Below are 10,561 nucleotides of genomic sequence, written 5' to 3'. Positions count from 1 at the left end.
ATAGCATAAAACAGATTAGCTGTAAAATCCTGCTTTTTGGAGTATGTGCCATTGGGTAATTTTAAATAGAAAATTGCCATTTAAGGTACTAGAGGCTGTCCCCTGAAATCATAAGATTCACTGTGCACACAAACAAACTAAGGGCATGCACGAATGTCAAGTCATATGAGCCAATTAATGGACAAAGTTCTATCTTTTACTCCCACACTTCTTCCAATTACAGTTAGAGCTGCATTATTTCTGGTCAGGTGGTCTATGGGGAGTATACGGACCATGAGAATATGGTGACTCAGGGTAAAATATGTAAAAGGGAAACGTTTATTGATCAATCATCTACTGTACTGGAAGTTCTGTAATTCACTCATGTACAGTGTTTAGATGCTGCTACTGATTTTGACCAATCTTCAGAAAGTTTAGGTTGACTCACTTTTAAATTATACAAGGCAGGTGATGTATGTTTCTTCTTTAGGTGTTTTAGGTTTCTTCATTAAAGACAAAAAAATGCTCAGGCCCTTCACTGTCATCCACCATATTCATCCATATATACAGTATACTTTTCTATATGCTCTGTTTTCCAACAGACATTTCTATCAGGAAGACAAGGACACAATTTGGAATGTGATAGTTGGATTTAACAGCTCGCTCAGAACTAAGTAGCTAACTTCCTGTATCACATATTGAATTTTTTTTATTAAGATAAGGGTCTAATGCTGGAATGGACAAGTCACAGTAGGTTCCCTTTTTAAAAGTTGCTAAAGGGCAAATAAAAACTTGCAGGTTTATTGGGCAAGTACGGTTTATTTATTTCCTGTATTTATATAGTGCCAACACATTTCCACAGTGCTTTGCATAGATTGTACATCATTCACATCAGTTAATGTCCCAGTGGAGCTTACATTCCAAGGTCTTTATCATATTCACACATAGGGATCAGGAGCTAGTTAACTTGTCTGTATATTTATGGATTGTGGTAGGAAACCCACACAGACACATTGAGAACATACAAATACCTTGCCCATGGTGCCCAAGCCAGAATTTAACTCAAGACCTTAGTCCAGCAAGGCAGAAGTTGTACTCACTTAGTCACCATGCTGCCTTCGTCTTAACTAGATGTGATTTCAAAAGCTTCTGTCAACCAAGTCTGTTCATACATTTCACACTGTAATTTCTCTGTAACTGCCTGGTTTGTGGACAACGCTGGTCGTAGTCAAGAATCGAGGCATCTTCATGCCGGCCACTATTAAGGAGGATTAATTATTAAGGACGTACTTATTTTAAGCCCACAATTCTGAGTGTACTTTTAAATATTTTTAACTAAATAAAGGGATCTACACTGTCCATATCTTTTACACAGCGGAAGGACAGTCGCAGACAAGACACCCTTGATATATATAATATGTGCAGATTATTCATATATATTGTGAGTACCCACCTACAATCCACAAGTGTAAATAAAATTTGCACAAACACGAAAAAAAGGGAGATAAGTTTAAAGAGTGTGTGAGGTTGTGGAACTACAACTATAAGCTATTTAACTATGTTACTATGTAACAGTTACAGCTAAGCCAGTTTGTTAGCAGAAGGAAGTTGAGTGAGATGAACCATCCTACTGAAATAGTTATTGATATTGACCACCCAAAAAGAAGGCAGTATAAAGACTTAGATAAAGACTTATATAAGGTACAGGTTTTTGCCATAAGGTGCAATAAATTTCCTAATGGGATCTAAACCCCCAAAAAAACGTATTCAGGGTGATCCTCTTAGCCCTTTTGTAATTTACATTCATTTTCTATTTCAAGTGGTTTCTGAAATATTAGCATAACTTGTTACACAGTTTTGTATTGTTAAGCAGGCGTCAGATCAACATTGAAGGCCAAGTGTGTCAGCGATAGTAAATGTTTATGCATTGACTATGCACTTCCTGGATTGAGTTAGCCCATGAGTTGCTAACCTACCATTGAGCCAATCAACTGCCATCAAAATATGCAAATATTTTGGGAACCACTAAAAACCGAAAATGTGAATTGCAAAGTGCTCATATAAACACTCTGAATAAGTTTTTGCATCAAATTGTTTTTTGGGTTTAGATCCCCTTTAAGAGCCTTCTGAAAAGAAGGAGGTACAAAACATGAACTCCACACTTTTATGTACAACTTGATGACCAGCTTGTGTGGAGCAAATGGATTGCTTATTGTCAAAGTAAAGGTTAGGAGGCACACAGCAATAACAGCCAGCAGGAATATCACTAGGAGCTGAGGAATCAGTGAAATTAAGTTTGGAAAATGGAATAGGATGTTCCCTCCTATCCCAGGTGGATCTGCTTCATCATGCTTCACAGTGGAATTTTCCCACATCAATAATGCCAGGGTCACATGAAGTGGATCATTCACATTCCTCTACCTGTGTTTTGTACACAGGTAGAGGAAAGCAGATCTACTATAATGTGCTACTTCCTGTAGCTCATTCACAAGCACAGTGACAGCCTATGTGGAGCTATACAGAGGGCATTGGCACAAAAATTACATACTTTCCCAGACATCCACTCAATGTACATCTGCAAAGGCCAGAAGAATGTACTTGAAGGGCTGCACCAAATCATAGGGGTTGTTGAAACAGTGAGAAACAATAGGCATTAAGTGTAACAGCGCCCATCAGGAGCAGATACAAAACATGCAGTCAGGTACCACCACCACTTAGTAAGTCTGAGAACACATAGGCAGTTTGGCATATTCATACCAAAACCCGGTCCCTCATACCATGGTGACTTCACAACATGTGCACTGCATTGGAACTCACAATGGGATAAAGTCATGACATCATGATGCAATGGTACCACGTTGTGATGTGCATAATGCACTAGCATAGGACCAGCAGACAACATCTTGTTTAGTTCTATTATTTATTAAACAATAATTATTCCACATGTTTTCCATTTTAGAAGGATATTCAGATATTCCTTAGTATAGAAGTCCGTACTTATCATGAAAGCAGAATGTGCATGCTCTGAGATTATAGAAAAAAATATTAAAATATAAAATTATACAATAATTATTAAAAAAGGCAGATGTGGTACTCTGCAATGCCTCCTCAGAGGTCACCCAGCTGGAGTACATGGTATTTATGGTTATGGGACATTGTTCTATCTAGGCTTGTATTTTTTACCTTGCTCTGTCATAAATATATATACAATGTGGTGCTTCTGCTACATTTTACAACCAGAGCTGTAAAGATCTTTGGCTTCTATTTACTATTACCATTGACCAACCCTGTAAGGGCTGTTGGGCATAGACAGATCCTCAACTGAAGTACATCCTAATTCCTTCAGTGGTATCACTAAGCAAGAACCAAAAAAGTTAAAGGCTGCTTTCAATTTGATGATTGTGCATACACTACACATACACTATATTGGAGTGTTGATCCACCAACCACCCTAAACCACATGAGTAGCATTTTCTTATTATTATGGAGAATCTTCCTTTGCTCCAGTGCCAGTCAAACCAAGTTTTGGTACATAGGTACATATGAAAAGGGATTTGTGGAGTGGGCACAATATCACAGCAAGAACAAAAAGTATATCTACTCTATAATCTTACAGATTTGTACAGATAGTATAATGTGAAAGGTTACTGTACTGGATAGTAAAAACATTTATTTGATATTTGGTTGATATTTGGTTTGGTCACTAGCAAGAAACCTAACCCTATGGAGTCTGCAGTAAAGACAGAGGCCCTGAAACAGGGATTTTCAGTAACATGCATATATAATGCACGTATGTGGAGCAACATACTGAGTACCCACAATTCATGTCCTACACCTCTGTCATGAATACATCATTGCCTGCCATATTTATAAGAAGCAGGCTTACAGCACTTACCTCCTGCCCTCTAGCATCTGTGACACGACATGTTGTAAATGGCCCCTAATATATATATATAAATATATATTTTTTTTTTAACTATTCGTGTTTATTATGTTTCAAATGTACACATTTAACATCATATCACTGATCAGTATGCGTTGTACAATGAATATGGATATTATGGAATGTCATCAATTAAACATAAACAAAATTAACTTTGCAGTGTCAGTTATTTGCAGGTTCTACATGTATATCCTAAAACAACATTACCAGTATACCATTCAATATGACATAAATTGTCCCTAGTGTGTTAAGAGTCCTGAGAAAGTACCGGGTCCAACCATACTGCCCATATTTTTTAAAATTTCTGGGGACAGCCCCTCCTAATGTATGTTAATTTGTAGTAGGGGATAGCTTTTTCAATCAAGTTTTCCCATGTTGAGAACTTTGGGCCCCTGTCCGACTTCCAATGAATTGCTATTGTTTTTTTTGCATACATGCACAGTAAAGTAATAAGAGTTCTCTGACCACGCTTGGGTGACACATCTTCCACCTGATTAAGTAGCGTTACCATGGGGTCAAGTGGGAGAGTCAGTCCTGTTTTGTCTTTTATATTTTCCGCCACTTTTCCCCAAAATCGTTGGGACCGTGGGCAATTCCACACTAGGTGCAGAAAGTCTGCTGGGGAGTAGTGGCACCTAGGACATTCCTGACTTATGTTAGGGTTAATTTTATGTAACCTTTGGGGTGTAAAATATATACGATGCAGGTATTTAAATTGGGTTAATCTATCCAGGCTTCTAATGACCCCCTCCAGGGTGGCTTCCAGGATGTCTTCCCATTGCTCACTATTGAGTTGTGGAATATCCTGCTGCCATTTGTCAAGCAATTTGGGCAAAGTTGTGTTACCTGCCAGCATCAGGCGGGCATAAAATAGAGACAAAACTTTCCCCAATCCTTCTGTATGCACCAGACTTTCTACAACTCCAGGTGTAACATCCACGGTTTGGCCACCAAATTGGGCCTCTGCAGCATGGCGCAATTGTATATATCTAAAGAACATAGTATTCAGGAAAGAGAAGGTGTGTTTCAGTTCCTGAAATGAGAGAAGTGTGCCGTCTGGCATTATATCAAAAATATATCTGACGTTATACCGTGCCCACAATTGGGGATCCGGAATAGTGTTGAACTGTTTTAGATTTGGGTTACCCCAGAGAGGCGTGTATTGTGAACAGTATGGTGAGGGTTTTTGGAAGTGTTTCATTGCCACCTGCCATGCTTTAACAACCATTTTCATCAATGGGGTGGCTAGTTGGGTGCAGGTCGTGCCCCTATATAGGAGGTTTTTAAGTTCCTCTAGGGAGCCCAAAGTTTTGCCTCAAGCAAAGTAGCTGCATTAGTTAATGTGGGGGAGGTCCATCTCCATGCTATTGCTAATTGTGAGGCCAGGTAATACATATAAGGATGTGGAGCGGCCAACCCCCCTCTCGTAGTTGGCAACTGTACCGTCTGCAGAGAGATCCTAGGTTGATCGCCATTCCAGAACAGTGACAACATGTGGCCATTGAGTTTACGAAAGGTGGAATGAGGAATTGTAATTGGGTATTGGCGGAAGGCATATGTGAGTTTGGGAAGAACTATCATTTTAAATAGGTTCACCCTGCCTATTAACGTTAAGGGCAGACGTCCCCATTTCTCTATTTTACTTTCTAGATAGCTTAAAACAGGGTTAACATTAAGTTCAGTAATTTTTATGTCTGTGTGGATCCATATTCCTAAATATTTAAATGTGGTTACCCATCGTAGTTCATGGGCCTGATCCGGTAGGTTAGCAGGTAGTGGGTCCATTGGGAAGATGACTGATTTCGACCAGTTAATTTTTAGGCCAGAAAAGGTGTTGTGGTCATTGATAATACATAATGCAGCTGCCAGAGATTGATTAGGGTCTGCCAGATAAAGAAGGGTATCATCTGCATACAAGGAGATAAGCTCTGTCATGTTACCCAGTTGTAGCCCTTGCACTTCCTGTGATGCTTTTATACAACATGCTAGTGGTTCCATCGCCAGGGCAAATAGCAATGGTGACAGTGGGCACCCTTGTCTTGTTCCTCTGACAATTGGGAACAACCGAGAGAGTTTAGAGTTAGTTTGAAACCTTGACTTGTGGAAGGGAGTAGAGAGCTTGAACTCATGTAATGTATTTTTGGTGTATCCCCATTCTCTTCATTGTGGCCCACAAATATTCCCACTCAACAGAGTCGAAAGTTTTTTCATATCAAGGGAAATAATTACCTGACTACCAGGGTTGTCATGTGTGATGGAAAGGTTAGTGAACAGTCTCCGTATGTTCGTGTCTGTAGATCTCCCGGGCATGAAACCGGTTTGATCTGGGGATATTATTTCCTCTATTGACTCCGCCAGCCTAGTGGCGAGGACTTTCTCTAGAATTTTCGTGTCTACATTTATGAGGGAAATTGACCTGTATGAAGAACATGCTAGTGGGTCTTTCCCATCCTTTGGTAAGAGAACTATCAGTGTTTCCCTCATGGACTGTGGGAGCGGATTTCCTTGTATTATTCCATTATACATTTGGGCCAATAAGGGTGCCAATTTCCCTGCATGCTGTTTATACCACTCCCCGGGCAGACCATCCATACCTGGAGTTTTCCCCGCAGGGAGAGCCCCTATAGCTAGTTCCACTTTGGCCGGTGTAATGTCCTGTGCTAATTTGTGAGAGGATTGTTCTGATAATGCTGGCATTGGTATAGATTCTAAGTAGGATTGGAGGTCATCTGAGGTGGCCTGGAGTTTAGAGGTATATAAGTCTACATAAAAGTTAGTAAATGTTTGGTTAATTTCCTCAGGGGATGATGTAAGGTCTCCGTTAGGCAATTTGATAGCCGGTATAGAGATGCTTATCTCCTCATCTCTGGAGAGGATCGCTAGAAGCTTGCCCATTTTATCCCCATGTTCAAATATGTTTACTTTTTGGAAGAGCCAATGTTTTTTGGTTAATTCTAGTTGTGTTAAGTTAAGCGTTTCTTGGCATCGTTGCCATTCCCTATGCTTTAAAGCAGTGGGTTTCCGATACATAGTTGGCCTCAGCTTCTACTACTTGTTGGGATCTGTGTGTGATGTCAGCTATTGTGTTCCGATTATGTGCCTTAATATGACTTATAAATTCACCTCTAATAAATGCTTTAAGTGCATCCCAGGAGACATCTAAGGGTGTTTCCCCTTGGTTGGTGGACAGATACGCATCTATGCTATTTTGGATATGTTCCACCAGATTCTGGTGTTTGGATCAATATGGGCTCAGTCTCCAAACTCTGTCTGTTGGTGTGGGCGAAGTTACCAGGGTAATTAGTACAGGAGAATGGTCCAATATACCCCTAGTTAGTATTTCTATATTGTGTGTTATCTTATTAATTCCTTCGCAGCCCAGCGCCAGGTCAATACTGGATAAGGCATTGTGACCAGCGGAATAGCAAGTGTATTTCTGTATCCCGGGGTTGCGTATTCTCCACAAATCAACCAGACCCATTTGACAAAGGCTTGAGTGGTGATTTTTGGTGTCTTATGTTTGTCCAGCCCTGCATCCATTATTGCATTGATGGATGCATTATTGCATTAGTAAGATGGGTGCCAATGGAAGGGATAGAATTTTAACCATAACATTATATAGTGTCTCATCATGGAATGGGGGTGGGATATAAACATTCACCAGAGTAATTAGTTTCCCGCTCATTGTGCCATGAACAATAACAAATCTACCTTCACCATCTGTCATAGTTTTATGGGCGGTGAAGGGGCACGATTTGCTAATTAGAGTTGATACACCTCTGGAGTAGCTTGTGTGTAAGGAGTGATACATCGAGCCAATCCATGTTTTTTTAAGGGCAAGCACTTTACTACCTATCAAATGGGTCTCTTGTAGCATAATTATTTGTGGTTTAACAATTTTTATAAAGTCAAATACTAGTCTCCTCTTAATTGCATTCCCAAGGCCCCTCACATTCTAGGGGAGCACTTTAACCGTAGCCATGTTTAAGCTAGATAATGATGTGGCTGCTGGTAGTTATTATTGCCCTTGGTTGTTTACACATAGCATGAAGGTATATAGTAAACACTGCATTAAAACAAACACAAAACTTTTGCCCCAATCATCCCTCCCTACCCACTCCATTAAACAATCAACCTTGAGTGGGTTTACTCCCTTAGCTGTAACTGTTACTTATAACTTGGGGGTTAGTGTCTTTCAAAGTCTGATGTGCGAGCCTGTGGTGGTCTTGGACCATGAGCTTCCGCTCTAAGAGCTATAACAACAGTGGCGTAAACACTCTTGTACGTTATAAAAATAGTCCCAACCGGGTCATACTTGCCAGTCTCGCAGTGTGAAGAGAACATAAGTTCGCCATCTTGTCGTTGCTGGAAGTGTTACTGTGGGGGTACAACAGGGGTTCGGCACTAGGGATGTAGCGAACGTCGGAAAAAAACATATTCGCGAACTTGCGTCAAAAATGCGAACGGTTCGCGAACGTCGCGAACCCCATAGACTTCAATGGGAAGGCGAATTTTAAAAGCTAGAAAAGACATTTCTGGCCAGAAAAATGATTTTAAAGTTGTTTAAAGGGTGCAACGACCTGGACAGTGCCATGCCAGAGGGGGATCAAGGGCAAAAATGTTTCTAAAAAATCCATTGTTGACACAGCGCTGCGTTTTGTGCTGTAAAGGGCAGAAATCACACTACGTCACTCAGGTGGTGTTTCTGGAGACGGTATTATTATTGATATTTAGACAGAATGTGAACAAGCTCACACAGCTAAGTGGCAGTGGTTTGAAAATGAAGAACACACTGGGCAAATAATGCCTACAAGGTCAACGTATACACTACAGCAGTGGTGGATACGGAATATATTATTGCTGCTTGAAAAACGTCACTCAGGTGGTGTTTCTGGAGACGGTATTATTATTGATATTTAGACAGAATGTGAACAAGCTCACACAGCTAGATGGCCACTGGGCAAATAATGCCTGCAAGTGCACTACTATTGGTGCACTACTATGAAGAACAGCAAACAGCACTGGACACCTTAAAGAACAGTAAGATAAGTAAAATAAAAAAAAAATTATATGTATATTAAAAAAAAAAAATATTCTCGGGTTGGTGCTGCTGAACTACTAGGAGCAGCACAGTAGCACACCAGTCCCACTCCCCAACACTGCTAGACTAATAGCACTTGGCTGTTAAAGTAGCAAAGTAAAACAACAAAAAAGAAAATAAAAGCAGTCCTTACAAGGACTATTGGGTTATTACAGCAGTCAGCAGATGAGATCAGAAGAGATCAGTGCCCACAGCAGGCAGCTACATACAGAGCACTGCAGTAGAAGGTAGATTACTAGCCAGCAAAGCTACCTAACCTAAAATGTCCCTCAAATCCCTCCAGAGTTCTGTCCCTACAATACAGAGCAGTATCAAGTAGATTACTAGCCAGCAAACTTACTATCAACTGTCCCTCAAATCAGTGAAATCACTAGCAGCTCTCTCCCTACACTAGCTCTTCCAAGCACACACAGGCAGAATGAAAAAACGCTGCAGGGCTTCAGTTTATATATGGAAGGGGAGTGGTCCAGGGGGTGTGGGGGTGGTCCAGGAGGGAGAGCTTCCTGATTGGCTGCCATGTATCTGCTGGTCTGGGGTGAGAGGTCAAAAAAAAGCACCAGGTAAGGCGAACCCAAAATGGCGAACGTCGAGCGACGTTCGCGAACTTGCGGCGGACGCGAACAGCCGATGTTCGCGCGAACAAGTTCGCCGGCGAACAGTCCGCGACATCCCTATTCGGCACTGATGTTAGTTACCAGTCCCTCAGATCGAATTGAAGGCCTTCTGTTTGGCAGCTTTATCTCTGTTCAGGTGGTCTGTGGGGTCTCCGGTCGAGCCAGGATATTATGTCCTCTGGAGAGGTGAAGAAGTGTGCTTTCCCGTCATCAGTGACTCTCAGGTGGGGTGGGTACATCATGGCATATGGAAGATTCCGTTGTCGTAATTGCTGTTTGGCCTCCGTGAATTTCGCTCTCAGTTTTCTCACTTCGGTTGAAAAATCCGGGTAGACTGATATTCTCTGGTTTTCAACAGTAATGTCACCCATTTTCCATGCTTCAGCAAGGGCTGCATCCCTGTCCTTGTAATTGAGGAGCCGAGCAATCAGGGGCCTCTGTGGTGCCTCAGGTGGAGGAGGTTTGCCGGGGATTCTGTGTGCCCTTTCCACAGTAAAAGCAGGAGAAAATGCTGGTTTGCCAAAGGTGTTCGTCAGCCACTGCTCCACAAATTTTTCTGTGGTAGTGCCCTCAGCTCTCTCTGGAATGCCAAGCATATGAATATTATTGCGACGTAGGCGATTTTCCATATCATCTGCTTTGGCTTCCAGGGCTTATATTTGTCTTTCAGCAATGTTTAAGCGGCCTGGTAAAGGCCTTACAGTGTCCTCCAGCTCTCCTATCCTGCGCTCTGCCTCCCCTGTTCTCTCCCTTATCTTGTGTACATCCTGCTTAAGGATTGCAAAGTCCCTCTTATGCTCATCTATTCTGTGTATTAGAGCTGCGTGGTTTGAGGTAATGGCGTTGGGTACCTCTGATAAGGTGGGTTCAGGAGGTGAGGCCTGCTGCGGCGGGTCCATTAGCTTGGCTAGGGTCCCGTGGCTG

The sequence above is a fragment of the Xenopus laevis genome, chromosome 2S (assembly GCF_017654675.1).
Source record: "Xenopus laevis strain J_2021 chromosome 2S, Xenopus_laevis_v10.1, whole genome shotgun sequence".
In the NCBI taxonomy this organism is placed as follows: domain Eukaryota; kingdom Metazoa; phylum Chordata; class Amphibia; order Anura; family Pipidae; genus Xenopus; species Xenopus laevis.
This window is presented reverse-complemented; position numbering follows the sequence as displayed.